Here is a 15,925-nt window from a genome sequence, read left to right on the forward strand (position 1 = left end):
TCATCTCTATTAGTTCTATATCCTGGAAACTCGATCACAATAATAACTAGCTCGACCTACCATGCTTAATCTAATAATCTCGATCAAGATAGTAGAGCTACATTCATACTATCCTGCTTGAACTCGATGGTAGGTGGCTAAATGGTCAACAAAGCCCCATACTCTTGACCGTGCACATTAATCGTCAAGATCTTGATATATAGAACCACATGGTTTTCTTGCTTAAAACCTTACTCTTCAAATTCGTGCTTTTGCAAATATTTTTTTAAAACAGTAAACAATTCTATTTCAAAAAAACTTAAAACATACATGTAAATAATTGATTACTAGTTTAAATTGATTCACTTAGTAGAAATGAAACCAAAAAATTAAACTCTAAATTTCGGTAAATTACTACACTCAAATTAAGGGGACTCACTTAAATTGTCTTTGAACCACAATTACTTTATTAAATGTCCAATGCCAATTTTTTTTTTTTTTTGTCAATTTTAATAAATAATGGTGCATTTTAATTTTAGAGTTAGTTAACTTGGATTAAAAGAATGAAGTTCTCAATATTAAATAAATTACAATTTACGTTACCAATTGATATATAGATGTTACTAAATTGCAGTTTAGAGTCTAGAAACTAAAAAGAAAAAATTTAAATAGTTGATTTTAATTGATTAATTAATTAATTCATTCATTCATATATAAAATTTTTGATTAATTAAATAGTTATCCTATTTGTCGTCAAATGATTTGCTACATATATTTTTATTTTGTAAATTGTTTGATTTTTTTTTCTATTCCTAAGAATTTCTCATTTTCTTTTAAGAGGATTCTAAATTTAATTTTTAAAAAGTGAAAAGAAAACGTTAAATAGTTATTATAATATTTTATTTATTAATTTAAAAGAAAATTATATTTAAGGAGGGAGTTGTTAAAATATCCCATCAAAATATTTTATTTTTTGAGTTTGGTAGTTGTGAAAATGTCCCTAAATAATATAATTTTTTTAGGACATGATATATTGTAATCCTAAAAATGAATGATAAATAAAATTAGTAAGGCATTATAAATTAAGGTGACAGATGACCAAACGCAGATGCCCATATTTCTAGTCTTCCTCCTTTCCCATAAAACCCAATCGCATTTGTCCGCCGTAAAAGGAATCAAGGACGGGAATGGGTGCGTCGGCGCTGATGATACCGGCCGCCGTAGTGACGATGATTCTGCTGCTCCATATTCCAAGTAGTTGCGATGCTCTTACCACTTTCCAACCACTTCTCAGCAACCACAGTTCATGTAAGTTTTGAAAAAGTTTAGATATGGGAAGTAGAGTAGACTAGAATTTTTTTTATATATTTTGATAATTGTTGATTTTGGAGCGGTTTGACGCACGCAGATGGTGGAAAATTGATGATGGGAGAAGAAGATATGGAGTTGGAATTTCTAATGGAATCACACATAAGCCGGATTCTAGCGTCATCTAAAAACTACCAAACCGCCTCCACTACAAACGCTAACAAAGCTTCTGGGGGCGGTTGTGACCGACCACCGCGCTACGACAGTTGTCTCGGCAAGAAAAGAAATAATCCCCCGCCTCCAAACTGTAGCCCCTACAATCGAGCAAATCCCTGTTAGAAAATTTTAATTCACACCTTCTCTATTATTCACTTCTTTTCTTTTCTTCTTATAACTATATAATTTCTCACTCAAATCTTTACCCTTAATAATGCAAAATATTGTACTCTTCCTCAATTCTCTCGTCTACATTTGAAATTGGGTTTCCACATAAAAATATATTTATGTATATTCAATCAAATGTTTGATTAGTTTTAATCAATAAACATTTTGTAATTTTTAATCATCTTATATTCACATTACTTACCTACCTTTCCTGAGGGATCTATACCTTTTTTTTTATAAAGTTCAAGTTGAAAACAAGATCCCATCCATGTATTCCATCCAGTTCGTTTTTACTCTATTCTTTTTTGGTTAGTATATCAAATGAAACAAATATTTCATTATGGGTCGGTTCTAATTTGATTTGGATTAAGGTTTTGTGGTTAAATATGGATCGAAATTTTAGAAAAATTTATCTAAACACATACACATGTAATTAATCTTTGATTTTAATTAACTTAAATAGAAAATAATTGACCATTTGTAATCATCATTAAGATATATAATACAATTAGATTATATTGTATGGAAACTAATTTTAAAAAGAAATGAAAAACGTAATATAAAATTTAGAAATATTTTGATGTGAAAATATAGAAGTTTTGGAGGGCAAGAAAAAAAGCTCACATCAATGTCATTTTGAAGTATAAGAATGGTGTAAAATTTTAATAGAAAAAGAAAGTTTGAATGGAGATCAAAAGATCATTTCAATCATGGTTTTGGCTTTCTTGAGAAAGTTTCAAAACTTAATAAAAAAAGACCGTTTCACGATAAATTAAATTTATTTTGAAAAGATATATATATATATATATATAATGAAATCAACTAAGATGTGTATTATTTGTTGAAGACTTTATAGGTTCATCTCTCTCCCACATATTTGTACTGGAAACAAAAGCTTAGCTAAGGTTTGGAACTTTTTAAACATAAATAATGTAATGATTATTCAAAGGAACTAATCAAATCGATCATTTTAATAATCTAACAAAGTAAAATACGTTGGAGGTTTATTTGAGGAGGGTGTAAATGAGTTGAATTAAATTGGATTGGACTAAACACATTTTTTTTTTTATCTTTTTGAGTTGGACAAATCTGCCATATAAATAAACTAGTAGATCTTCAACTCAACTCAATTTCACTTCAACATTATTTCTAATGTTTTTTCTTTCTTTAAGTATATTTTTTATTAATTTATATACTTAGATGTGTTTACAACACATTTTTACAACTAAAATTTCATTAAACTCAAATGTTAAAAATCAAAATCTAAAATATCTATGGTAAACTTGATAGCAGTATTTATGAGTTATAATATTATATGTTAAAAATCAAAATCTAACATATTTACTGCAAATTTCGTAACATTATGTATGAGTTATAATATTCATTTAATAATATTAGAAATTTAGGTTTAGTTAGATCAATTCAAATTTTAAAAATGTAACTCGAAGTCAACCCAACCCAGTTTGAATAAAATATAAAAAAATTCAATCCAACTCAACCTAAAATAAAAAAGTAACTCAATCCAATTGTTTGGATTGAAGGATCCGAAATGCTTGAATTTTTAAGTTATTTGAACATTCATATTCATGCCGAACGTAGATAGACGGAACCAATTTGATATAAAATAACCTCTCTATAATAATGTCATATAATATTAAGAAGTATAAGTTGGACATGACAATTATTGAAAAGAAGGAAAAAAGAAAAGAAAAAAAACAGCTGTCTCATTAAGCATGGGGTGTAATTAATTAGAAAATTTTGTGAGAACCATTTAGAAATGTAATTGAAACTTATTTGCAAAAGTTTAAAGACAATAAAGAAAGTCTAATGTCAATAATTGTGTAAGAATTAACAAAGAAGTGGGTGATGGGTTGGTGGATTTGATTAAATTAAGTAATTGCCCAATTTTTTATATGTCACTTGAAAATGTGGATTGAGTTTATCTTTTTTAAATCCATAAATACAACTCATAGTTATCAGGTTGACTTTCCAAAATATATTTCTCATATATATTTATGTGTATACCGATTACAATCATTTTACCCCCAACGTTTCTATTTCTATTAGGGTGGATAAAAATTCCACTATTTTAACTTATTGGCTTCTTAATTTAGACATATATAGAAATGGTTACCAACTGACAAAAAAACAATTTTACATATAGTAAAAAAAAAAAAACCTAAATAAGTGGTAGAAAACTTCATAGGTTTTGACATATTTATAACTAGTTTTAATCTTTTGCTATATATATTTAAAAATATCTCTTATCTTTAGACGATAGATCAAGTGATCCGAGGTACTTGGACTTTCTCAAACCAAGTGATGTGAGGTACTTGGACGTTGCTTTCTTGAGATCACTCTCAAACCTTAATTATTCACTTATAACTACAAATATAACTTACTTCCTAACTAATTACTATTATGTTCTTAATACCCTAATAATCCCTCATGCCTACTAGAGAATATTTACATATCCATAATTCTCTCTTCAATTTCAGTCACTTAGTCTTACCTTAATTGTATAGATCATTATATTGTAATCTTTCCATAATATTGAACCCTTTATATTGTATATTTATACCAAATAATTATGATGGAAATAAACAAGCAAAACATCCTTCCAATGGTGTCAAAGCAAACTTGAAATTAATTTTTTTTCAACAGACCTTATATCTTCAATGGCTACATCTAGCTCCAAATTCGATCTCACTCTTACCAATCCCATTAATTTCCATTGAATCCTCACCTTCATCAAACACATATGTTCCCACCTTCTCTCTCCTCTTGTTGTCCAACATTTGCAATCTCGTGCCAACATCTAGATTATACCAATTATGTCGTCTAGAAGTACCAAGTCTCCTTGGACTCAAAGCTCATTCTCTTTTTGGCTATATTGATCATTTTCTTCCTTGTTCTCTAAAACATCTACCATCACCAACTGCTAAAGCTACTCCTACAAGTAGTCCAGAGCTTCACCAATGGCTTTCTCATGGCCAAGCTAAATAAATGCTACTTTGTCGTCCTCTTCCCTTGCCCAAGATTTGTGGCTTTCTCAAGACAAACGGTACTTCTTCAACACTAGATTCAACATCCTTGACTTAAGATCTGCACTTTATACCATTAAAAAAAAGTTATTCTAAAACCATCAAATAATATACCTCTCGAATTAAAGCACTCGTTGATAAGCTTGATGCTTGATAGCGTGCATAAATACCCGTTATTATAGCTTCTTTTATTAGAATAATGAGATTAAAATGCACAGAAGATAATCAGAACACATAACTTGTGTTGTAAACGCATAAGTACTTGGAATTATACTTTACACAAGTGTTATGCCTGTTTTACGAGATTTTAATATCTAAACGCAGAATATTGAATAAGGAAAGAAACTAGTGAACCGTATGAAACATTTTGCGCAAGAACTACAACTAGAAACTCATCGGACGATTAACGTCTTCAGGCGAGGAACAAAGGTATCAAGCGAAGAAGGGTCACTAGAAGACAAGAGCAGTAGTGGAGGTGATGTGATGTGTAACAAACACCTTTTGGTGGATGTCACTCACAAGTTCAGAAGATAGAAGTTTTCCTCCCAATTGCTACCTATATAAAGTCGTCTTTGTCAACCTACAAAGAAGATGTTTGAATGGGTGCTATGCCTAAATAGGCCAAAACCCTAGAGAGTGGCGGAGAGGAATATTCTTTCCGCAGTCTGTAAACATTTTCTTCTTCTTCTCCGATTAGTTGTAAAAGCGAGAGCTTGACTTCTGAGTAGGGAAGAATTCATACTCCCATTGTTTCCTAACTTGTAATAGTTTTCTATTCTCTCCACTTTTGTACTTCTTTGTAATATATGTTGTTCATATTGTACAATGGCCTAAGGTCTACATTCTTTATATATATTACATGTTTATACCTTTTCAATCCATCATTTTTTACTTTTCATTCATCAAAGTGTTATTGGTAGTTTAAGTTTGTGATAGTTCTTGATAAGAAGTCTAGCTTATAATCCTTACCACATTAGTTGAGCTATATTCATCGTTTGGCTAGTGTCAATCGCCAACTACCCGAGAGGACAAGTAACAAGGATAAGGTTGATGCATGCAAGGAGGAGTTTAGGCAACAAACTTCATCTTAACGAGATAACTTCCAACAGTCCTATCCAGAAAGGAGAACAAGTGTGGACATTTAGCGTCTAAAGGTTGTTGTTCTTAATCGCGAAGTTCTATAAGTATTTTAAATGAATACTTCTAGATATATCTCACCTAATTAGACTTAGTCATGTAGATCCCGAAAGGAGACTATATGTGGCATCCAATGACTTTGAGAGGAGCACACCTTAATTATCATAAGTTGGTTGAGTAAGTTAAATCGCATCAAGCCCCTGCATTGCTTAATCGCCTAATGGCGCATAAACCTTTTGTCACTTTTTCTCACTTACAAGCCTAGTTCGCATACAATTCCATTTCGCATCAATTTCCTCCCCTTTACAGATTCTCTAGGTGTGCATGAGTAGTTTTGATCCTAGTTCTAATTCTTTTATCCTTTTGTAGTTAATTCTCATAATGCCCAACTGATGAGTAATTCGCTAGAACTAATGTCTAAAAACAATTCTTTGTGTTCCACCTTGGATCACTCAGGTAAACCTACTATTTCGCTTGCACTTGGGAAAGTAGTAGAAAAACATGTACTCAACGAAGACTTAAGAGTCGAGCAATAAGAGGTACATTGCTAGCTCCTCATATGTTATGATCATACCCTATGAACCATTGCCTATAATGGAAGCATGTGATACAGAGAGGGTACGATGAGCACATTACACATAATGACCTGACTCGATGCATTTGCATTTTTTACAACAGAAACTCTTAAGTCCTAGCACTAAATTGAGAAAAGACCAAGTTTTTGGTGTCATTGTCGGAGAATTAATTTTTAGACGTTAGAGTAGAGTCTTACATTGAGTTTGGGCAAAGTATTTAATTTTGGGGAATCACGCCGTTAGCCAAAAATCGGGCAAAGAGGTTCAAGCTACCAAAGTAATCCGTGAATGCTTGAACCAACCCCAAGTCAATGTATCTTTCAAATGATGACCTAGAGAAATCTCAACGGATGCGGTTGGTCGCAAATGAAAATGAGAATCTCCATGAAGTCATCAATAGAAGTTTTCTCGCACATAGCTAATAAAAAGCACAATTTCAGTTAGCTAAGCGACAAAAACCGAAAAGGATCATTTGAACATTCTAATGAATGATTGAGAGTAAAGACTTATTGCGATGAACAATCAGGACACTGAGAGTCGTGACACAAATGATCGATGAAGTTCAGGAACGATGCGATCAGAAAGCTATGGGAGTAGGAGTGATGATACCACAGCTCCTCGCCAAAGGACCTGAATGCATAGATGCACCTATAATGTATAATTCTTCAAATTTCTCTTGTTGCATTCTTATACTAGTGTACATATATACTTACACTCTTATCTCTGTGAGTAGTTCTTCTATAGATTTGTAAATCAGTTTTGTATTCAACGTTGTATATATATCCTTTAGTTTTACACTAGGAGCGGGAGTGTTTAGAAAATTTTAGTACGTAGGGAATGTTAAGGTTTTAAGCGATGAAGCCATCTTGCAGGAAGTTTGTGTCAAAATGCAGTAAGCGTTGTGGTCTTCGCAAGCTGTCGAGCAAAAAGGTAGTGCTTTAATTAGAGTTTCAGAGAAGTTGAAAAGTTCCATTTCTTTTAAAATTCAAATTTTAATAGTCATGATTGCTAAGGTTCCCTTGAAAACTAAAACGTCATATCAGGATATCAAGTCTCAATTGAAACACATGATGATAACCACGTGGTAACCACTCTATAACCCGAGTTAACGTTCTCTTTAAAAGCCGCTCGAAAGCCCTAATTTCAAGCTTTCATTCTCTCTCAAGCATTCCGACAAACAAGTAGGAATCCTACCCCCTATCTAAACGTTCTAGCCACTTCACGTTTCTATTTTCAAAGCAATGGCCGGAGAGAAAGCAGTTGAGAAATCTGAGAAGAGTGAACTGGAAGTGGTCCGCTCAGACGGTCGTATGTCGGAGCAAGCCCAACCCAGTTTCGTCCAAACCCTACCCAGTTCAAGTGATATTTTTGGTGCAGAGGGCTTCAATCCCTTCAATTTCCAGGGTAGAGAAATATCAATGACAGCGGAGAATTTAGAAATTATGTTGGGTTTGTTTTTGGAAGAAAATAAGAGAAGAGAAAAATTGAGAGAAACTTATGGAGGCGAAAAAGAAAGTAGGGGAGGAAGAAAAAGGAAAAAGAAAGGAAATAGAGGAGATAAGCAAGGGGGAAGAACAAGCAAGTTCTGAAGATGACGAATGCGAGAAAGAACCTTACTCGCCTATCATAGAAATTGAGTTTGGGTGATTGGAAATAGAAGCTTAGAAAAAGAAGGAAAATTTGAAGTTTGAGCTTCAGAAACTGAAAGACCAAGCAAAAGGCATTAAGGCCTTGGTGGAAAAGAATAAGGAAAGAAAGTTAAGGGAGCGGTAAAATCTCCTCAACACATCAGAGAAATTAGCTCTCTCTGTGGAGAAGGACAAGGGTAAAGAGAAACCCTCGAAGAGTTTTGCGAGGAGTTTGTAAAAGAAGTAGATGAAATGAGCCCACTAGAAGATAATGTGGGCGAAAAACGAGCAAAAAAACCATCGAATAATATACCTCTCGAATTAAAGCACTCGTTGATAAGCTTGCTGCTTGATAGCGTGTACAAATATCCATTATTATAGATCCTTTTATTAGAATAATGAGGTTAAAACGCACAAGAAGATAATCATGACGCATAACTTGTGTGGTAAACATATACGTACTTGGAAATATTCTTTACACAAGTGTTATGTCTATTTCACGTGATTTTAATATCTAAACACATGATATTGAATAAAGAAAGAAACTAATGAACTGCAAGAAACAATTCTCATAAGAACTACAACTAGAAACTCATCCAGTGATTAACGTCTCTAGGCAAAGAACAAAGATGTCACGCGAAAAGGGTTCACTAGAAGACAAGAGAGGTAGTTGGAGTTGATGTGACATGCGACAGATTCCTTTTGGCAGATGTTGCTGACAAGTTCAGAAGATAGAAGTTTCCTTCTCAATTGTTGTCTATATAAAGTCATCTCAGTCAACCTACAAAGAAGACGCTTGAATGGACACAATGCCTGAATAGGCGAAAACCCTAGAGAGTAGCGGAGAGGAATAGCCTTTCCATCGTCTATAAAGATTTTTTTCTTCTTCTCTGATCAGTTATAAAAGTGAGAGCTTGACACCTGAGTAAGGAAGAATCCATACTCTCATTGTTTCTTAACTTGTAATAGTTTTCCATTCTCTTTTCTCTCCATTTTTTGTACTTCTTTGTAATATTTGTTGTTTATATTGTACAATGGCCTAAGACCTACATTCTTTATATATATTACATGTTTATACCTTTTCAATCCATCATTTCTGACTTTTCATTCGTCAAAGTGTTATTAGTAGTTTAAGTTTGTGATAGTTCTTGATAAGAAGTCTAGCTTAGAATCCTTATCGCATTAGTTGAACTATATTCATTGCTTACCCAGTGTCAATCGCCAACTACCCGAGAGGGAAAATAGCAAAGATAAGGCTAATGTGCATAAGGAGAAGTTTGGACAATAAACTTCACCTTGACGAGATAACTTCCATCATTGTGTCCTGAAAGGAGAACAATTGTGAACATTAGGCGCCTAGAGGTTGCTGTTTTTAATTGTGAAGTTCTATTAGCATTATAAGTTAATATTTCTAGATATATCTCAATTAATTAGTTTTAGTCATGTAGATACCGAAAGAAGACTATGTGTGGCATCCAATGACTCTGAGAGGAATACCCCTTAATCATATGTCGATTGAGTAAGTTTAATCGTATCAAGCCCTCACATTGCTTAATCGCCTAATGGCGCGTAAACCTTCCATCACTTTTTCTCACTTACAAGTTAGTTCACATACAATTCCATTTTCTCCCTTTACAGATTCTCTAGGTCTGCATGAGTAGTTTTGATCCTAGTTTTGATTCTTTTATGCCTTTTTAGTTAATTCTCATAATGCCCAACTAGTGAGTAATTCGCTAGAACTAATGTCTAAAAACAATTCTTTGTGTTTGACTCTAGATCACCTAGGTAAACCTACTGTTTCGCTTGCACTTAGGCAAGCAGTAGAAAAGTTTGTACTCAACGAGACTTAAGAGTCATGCGATAAGGAGGGAATTATGAGCTCCTCATATGCTATGATCATACCCTATGACCCATCGCCTACTAGGGAAGCATGTGATATAGAGAGGTACAATGAGGCCATTACATGCAATGACCTAACACGATGATGTATTGCATTTGCATTCATCGCAACGAAAACTCTCAAGTCCTAGCCCTAAATTGAGAAAAGACCACTGTCACATTTGTCTCTCTAAAAAAAAACTTTTTCCATCCCAATTGGTTCTCACAAACCAATCTCATCCGAGAGGATAGGAAGGTCTCCAATGGGTAGTGCCCCAATTTGGAGATTTTTTTTTTTAGATTCAGAGGTGTCAAGCTATGTAAGTTTTTCTTCCTCTAATCTATTATTATTAAAGCATGCTTAAAAAAAATAGTTTCTTAATTATTTTTTGTCAATGTATTGGTATTTTGAAATTTTTAAATTAATTTGAGGAATGGTTATGTAAAATCTTCCGCTGCCATGGGCTTTTATCCCTTCATATGTTTCTTGCCAAATGGGGAACCGAGAACAATAATCAACAATAACAATAACAAAATAAATAATAAATAATTTTAAAAAATAAAAATTAAGTTTTTATCGACGCATGGTCGACGTCGGTATAAGTCACCTTCTCCGACGTCTTGACCATGCGTCAGGAAAACACTTCTTCCGATGTGACGTCGATATTCACTATTCTGATGTTCAACAATTACGTCGGCTTTAGCTATTTACCGATGTCCTCCTTGCGTCGATAATCCCTGCGTCAATGATAAGGATTCATCGATGTGGGCCATATACGAAGTGGGCCAATGTTTTACTGATGTATTGTTCTCGACATTGTTGCAACGTTTCAAATTGCATTAGTAATAGTTTGGCCGACATGTTTTTCATCCTTCGTCAGCGCTTTTGTATGTCATTCATTCCCTTGCTTCTTATATTGATCCATGTATGTCTCTACATACTGTTCAATACTCATCAAACAACTTAGGATGTAGGTTTATTGGATTTTTGTTATTAAGATAAAACTAATAATATGATAAATATCATTTATTGAAATTATAATATTAACATTTTATTAATTAATAACGATCAATGAATTTTATTTATTATCAACGAGTTTTAGGACAGAAATCCCAACACACATGGGATTAAATACCAAAATAATGCTTTTTTGAAAACTTATTACCAAAATACGGTGGTTTTGAAACATTTTTATATCAAGAGAACTTAGAAATTCTTCTTTCTAGTACGCTCCCAGAATGAGCCCTGGTTTTGAAACTTTTTACATAAATGTCGTTGATTTTGACTTTTATTTAAAAAGAAAAAAAGAAAGGGGACGAGTCTATTTAAAAAAAAAAGAAAACCTACCATTTCGTTCACATGCATGGATAGATGACAATTAGGGCAGAAGGCAGAGGCGGGCAGAGGTATGCATTGGAGGCCATGTCAAAGCTTTCTCGTGAATGAAGGACGAGACTCACCCTTCTTCTTTAATTCTCCTTCTTCTTTAAATTCTTCTCACATTCATTTGCAGCATTCCTCACCCCTCGAAAACCCTCTCGGCATGACCCACAAGAACCCATCCTTCAAATTATCTCTCCATTTTCCTTTCCACTTTCCCTCAAATCCCCATCATTATTTTCATCTCGTTCATTCTTCTCCCATCCATTCTCCATCACTTTCCCATTAATTTTGGGATTTCGCTCATCTCCTCCCAACAAATTGAGGGTTTGAAATTTATTTGTATTAGTTAAATTCAGTTTTTTCTAATTTATTTATATAAACTTTGACTAGTATTATATTTTCAGATATTTTTGTTGTTGTTGGAAAAAGATAATTACTACATGAAATATCTGTATCATAATAGACGTTTGCATTATTTTAGTTATTATCTTGTCTTAGCATTTTTTTTTAATAAAATTTCATAAAGATTTTCGTACAAATTCCCCAAAAGGTAGTTATAATCCGATCCAACAACAGGGATTCTTAGTAAAACTAGAAATCCTCTAGAGATGTAGAAAGATGCAAGACTCTATGCCGCTATTTGCTATAGTTGAAGTATATATACACATGTAATGTTAAGAGGGGAGCATTAAATTCATTTTATTCCCCGTGCCAAATTTTGCGGAAGAAATAAAAAAAAAAAGAATTCATTTTGTAAGTTTTAGGTATATTTTCTTCGAACCAAATTCATTTAATTTATATATATATATATATATATTTATATATATATATATAAGAAATAATATATCATATTCTCATTTTTTTATGAAGTACCGTTGTTTTGGATTAGCAACAACAAAAGAATCAATTGGAAGAAAGTAGAAGAACCCTCCTTCAAATTTGTAGGTTTTTTTAATTAACTTAAGGAGTTGTATTATGCTATTTATATTGTGGTTTGAGTTTAATTTATATTATTAGCATTTTATTGGCATTAAGTATGATTGATAAATTTATTTAATAAAAACAAACAAACAAATGTATATTAGGGTGAGAGTTTATTTTATATTATAAGCATTAACTATGATTGATAAATTTGTTTAATAAAAACAAACAAACAAATCTTGACTTGGTCTTCACATACATTAAATTTGTTTGGTCCGTAACTACTATATTAGCACAGATACTCTCCTTATTATTTGTCATAGTCACCTTATAGAGATTTAAATATTATATTTGATATTTGTCTAGTTTTACAAGATTTTGTATATTTAAGATTTAATTATGTACAACATTTTTGTGATTGTTTTTAAAATATAATTTAGTTAGAAAATATATTGAGGGTAAATTACAAGGTTTTTTTTTAAAAAAAATAAATATATAAAACTATTTATATTCATAAAAGGCAAAATTTGTTATAAAAATGGTTATTTTTTCAAATATTTTGATAATTTTCAAATAAATTTCTTTTTTAATTATATGATAAATTTCAAATTAAAACTGTTTTACCGTATCATATACATTTTTTAAGTTTTAAAATATAAATGAGATAATAAATCTTCTCTAGATTTAGTTTGAATTTTAAAAATGAAAAATTTTGTATTTTTATTATAGATGTATTTTCAAAATCATATATTTTTTATACTGTTTGTATCCTAATTTCATATCTTTTATCTTTTAAGTACTAAATAATAAGAAGAACTATAGTTTATGTAAATAAAATTTAAATCTAACCGATTTATTAAAAAAAATAATTAATTTGATAACAAAATAGGAACCTTTTTTAAAATAGCAAAATAAATTAAAATATTTACAAGCTATAAAAAAAAGTTAGATTTTGTGAGTTATAGTCACGGTAGACTTTTATCATTGCAGTGACTATCAGTCAAAAAATTCAAAAATAAAAAAATTTGCTGTAGATTAAAATTATGTTATAAAATTTGTTATTTTTGAAAAACTTCTCATAAAATATGGTAGCAACTAATTTTAATCAACAAGTTTTTTTTGTTCAACTTTTAACTAAAAAATTAATTTTGCAATTTCCACTTTTTTAAAGATCAATTATTTTCATTCCATTTTCTTCCCAACCTTTTTTACTGTCATATTTTTTTAAAATTTATATACCATACGTTCTTCTTTTCGAATTTTCTTAACATTATGTTATCTTTACCAAATCTTATTTTAAAATTATCAATTCTTCCGCTTAATTTCTATTTCAATTACATTAATTTTTGAATGGTTTTATCAATTAAGAATGAGATAAATAGATTTTATAAATCATAATGTCAGTTTCATTTCTATATTTTGTTAATTTTTTAAAAATATTTTGCTAATTTTTCAAATATTTGACAAATTTCAAATTATAATTGTTTTGAACGTATTTGTTCGCACGAGATTTCCAGATAAATTTGATTTGTAGTGTTGAACTTGAGTTGATGTTGTATTTTTGTTGATTTGATGCGATGTTGTTCGATCTCTAGAATTTGATCATCTGATTCTCTCTCGATTGAATGTTTATGTTTGATTTGAGGAAGCAGAGCACGTGATGTTCTTGAAGTTGGAGTCTTGAAAGAAAGCTTATAGAAGTTGAAGTCTTAAAAGAAAGCTCGTATCTTCAAAGTAGCTTCAATCTTCGAGGATGGTCGACTTCAGGAGTTAGGGTAGCTTCAATCTTCGATGGTCGACTTCAGAAGTAAGAGAGTCTTCTACCTTTTGAGAGAATTCTCTCTTATACCTTCTGGAGTTAAAAATTTTCAACACTTACAAATGAGAAGAAGTCCTCTATTTATATAGTTCTCTGGTGGGCTTCATGGGCTTAAGCCTCGTTGGTCCATGGACTAGACCCATCTTGAAGTAAACATTTGAGTTGGACTAAACACATTTTTTTTTATCTTTTTGAGTTGGACAAATCTGCCATATAAATAAACTAGTAGATCTTCAACTCAACTCAATTTCACTTCAAGATGGGTCATTTATTTCTATTGTTTTTTCTTTCTTTAATTATATTTTTTATTAATTTATATACTTAGATTTGTGTGCAACACATTTTTACAACTAAAATTTCATAAAACTCAAATGTTAAAAATCAAAATCTAAAATATCTACCGTATAAATTTACCTATTGTCTTATGTTTTGTTTTCAAATTTTCTTTTCTCCAAGTTTTATCAAATATTTATATTTGTCGATATTCTTTTTTCTTCTCTTTTCTACAAATCTTTATTTTAATTAAAAAATATTTTGTAGTTGTTAATTATTTATTTTAATAAGAGGTGTAAAGTAGTTGTCATACTTTCAAGTTGGTTAGGCTGGCAACTCGAATAACCTAAATTAATTTTATTTGTTCGTTTCTACTTTATTTTTATGTAGATTCAAGTATTTGTGATTTTATTTGTATACGATTGATGTGATTGTATATTTTTTTAGTGATTCAATCTATTTTAATTTTAATTTTTTAATTCATGTGATTTAAATTTTTTTTTTTTTGATTCACAATTTATTCTAGTCTTTTTATAGTAATTAGTTATGTTTATTGTTTGTTTCTTTTTCTATATATAGAAAATGATAGACAAATATGTGTCATTTCTATTGTTTACAAATGACCATATGATTGATGTTGTCGATGAAGTTGATTATTATCACTTGGTGTAGATATGAGTTCAAGCTAGATAGAGGTAATATATAAACACCCTAATTTAACATCATTCGAATTAGGAAGATTTATGTCATTCTCTATTTCAAACAAACAAGCAATGACACCATGTTTTCAATTGTAATGTCGTTTTCAAACATGGTGCATCTATATGTGATTGTGAGTAGGATAGATTTGTATATAAACTTAAATATATAACCAAAATATGTTGAAGAATATGTTGATGTTGATTCGGAGTAAGACACACAACCAGTGTGTGATGAAGAAGAAATGGTAGCTAACAATAAGTACAAAGACTTCAAAACAGAAACTGATGATGAATTCGAAGAGATAGAATTCGATGGTCATGAATATCAAGTTCCATCAAATACATTCACTGGGTTAGACATGAACGTAGTAGATAGCATTTGGAAACACAATCTAATTATAGTTCCAATGGTGATCGACAACACAAAATTGTATAAGGGAATGATTTGTGAAAACGAAGAAAAGCTACAACATATGTTCAAGTGCTTTGCTATTAAAAGTCATGCACCATATGAAGTAGTAAAGTCAACACCAACATAGTGGGCCATCCGATGTAAGAAGTTTAACAAAGGTTTCAGATGGACACTTCGTGCAATAATGAAAAAGTCTCATGGTTTATTTGAGATCACAAAGAGATCTGAACAACATACATGCTTTTACTCAGAAATTAGTCAAAGTCATGTGCAGTTGGATTCTTCAATGCTTGCACGAGAGTTTTTTGAACCTATAAGAGAGAAACAGTCAATAAGTGTTGCATCACTCCAATCCATCATCAACGAAAAATTTGGCTACCACGTTTCTTACCGTAGGGCTTGGGATGGTAAAAGAAAAGTAATGGCCAAAGTGTTCGACTATTGGAATGAGTCGTACAAATTATTACCTAGGTAGTTGTACA

General features: G+C 31.3%; 1 long non-coding RNA gene across 1 annotated transcript; it reads left to right on the forward strand.

Moving 5' to 3' along the window:
• The first annotated feature begins 1,066 nt into the window (after positions 1 to 1,066).
• On the forward strand, positions 1,067 to 1,828 carry LOC101202857. The gene is made up of 2 exons (XR_968976.2): positions 1,067 to 1,287; positions 1,388 to 1,828. It is a non-coding gene; the product is annotated as an uncharacterized LOC101202857 (long non-coding RNA).
• Positions 1,829 to 15,925: the final 14,097 nt, after the last annotated feature.

This window comes from Cucumis sativus, chromosome 3, assembly GCF_000004075.3.
Source record: "Cucumis sativus cultivar 9930 chromosome 3, Cucumber_9930_V3, whole genome shotgun sequence".
NCBI classification, from domain to species: Eukaryota; Viridiplantae; Streptophyta; class Magnoliopsida; order Cucurbitales; family Cucurbitaceae; genus Cucumis; species Cucumis sativus.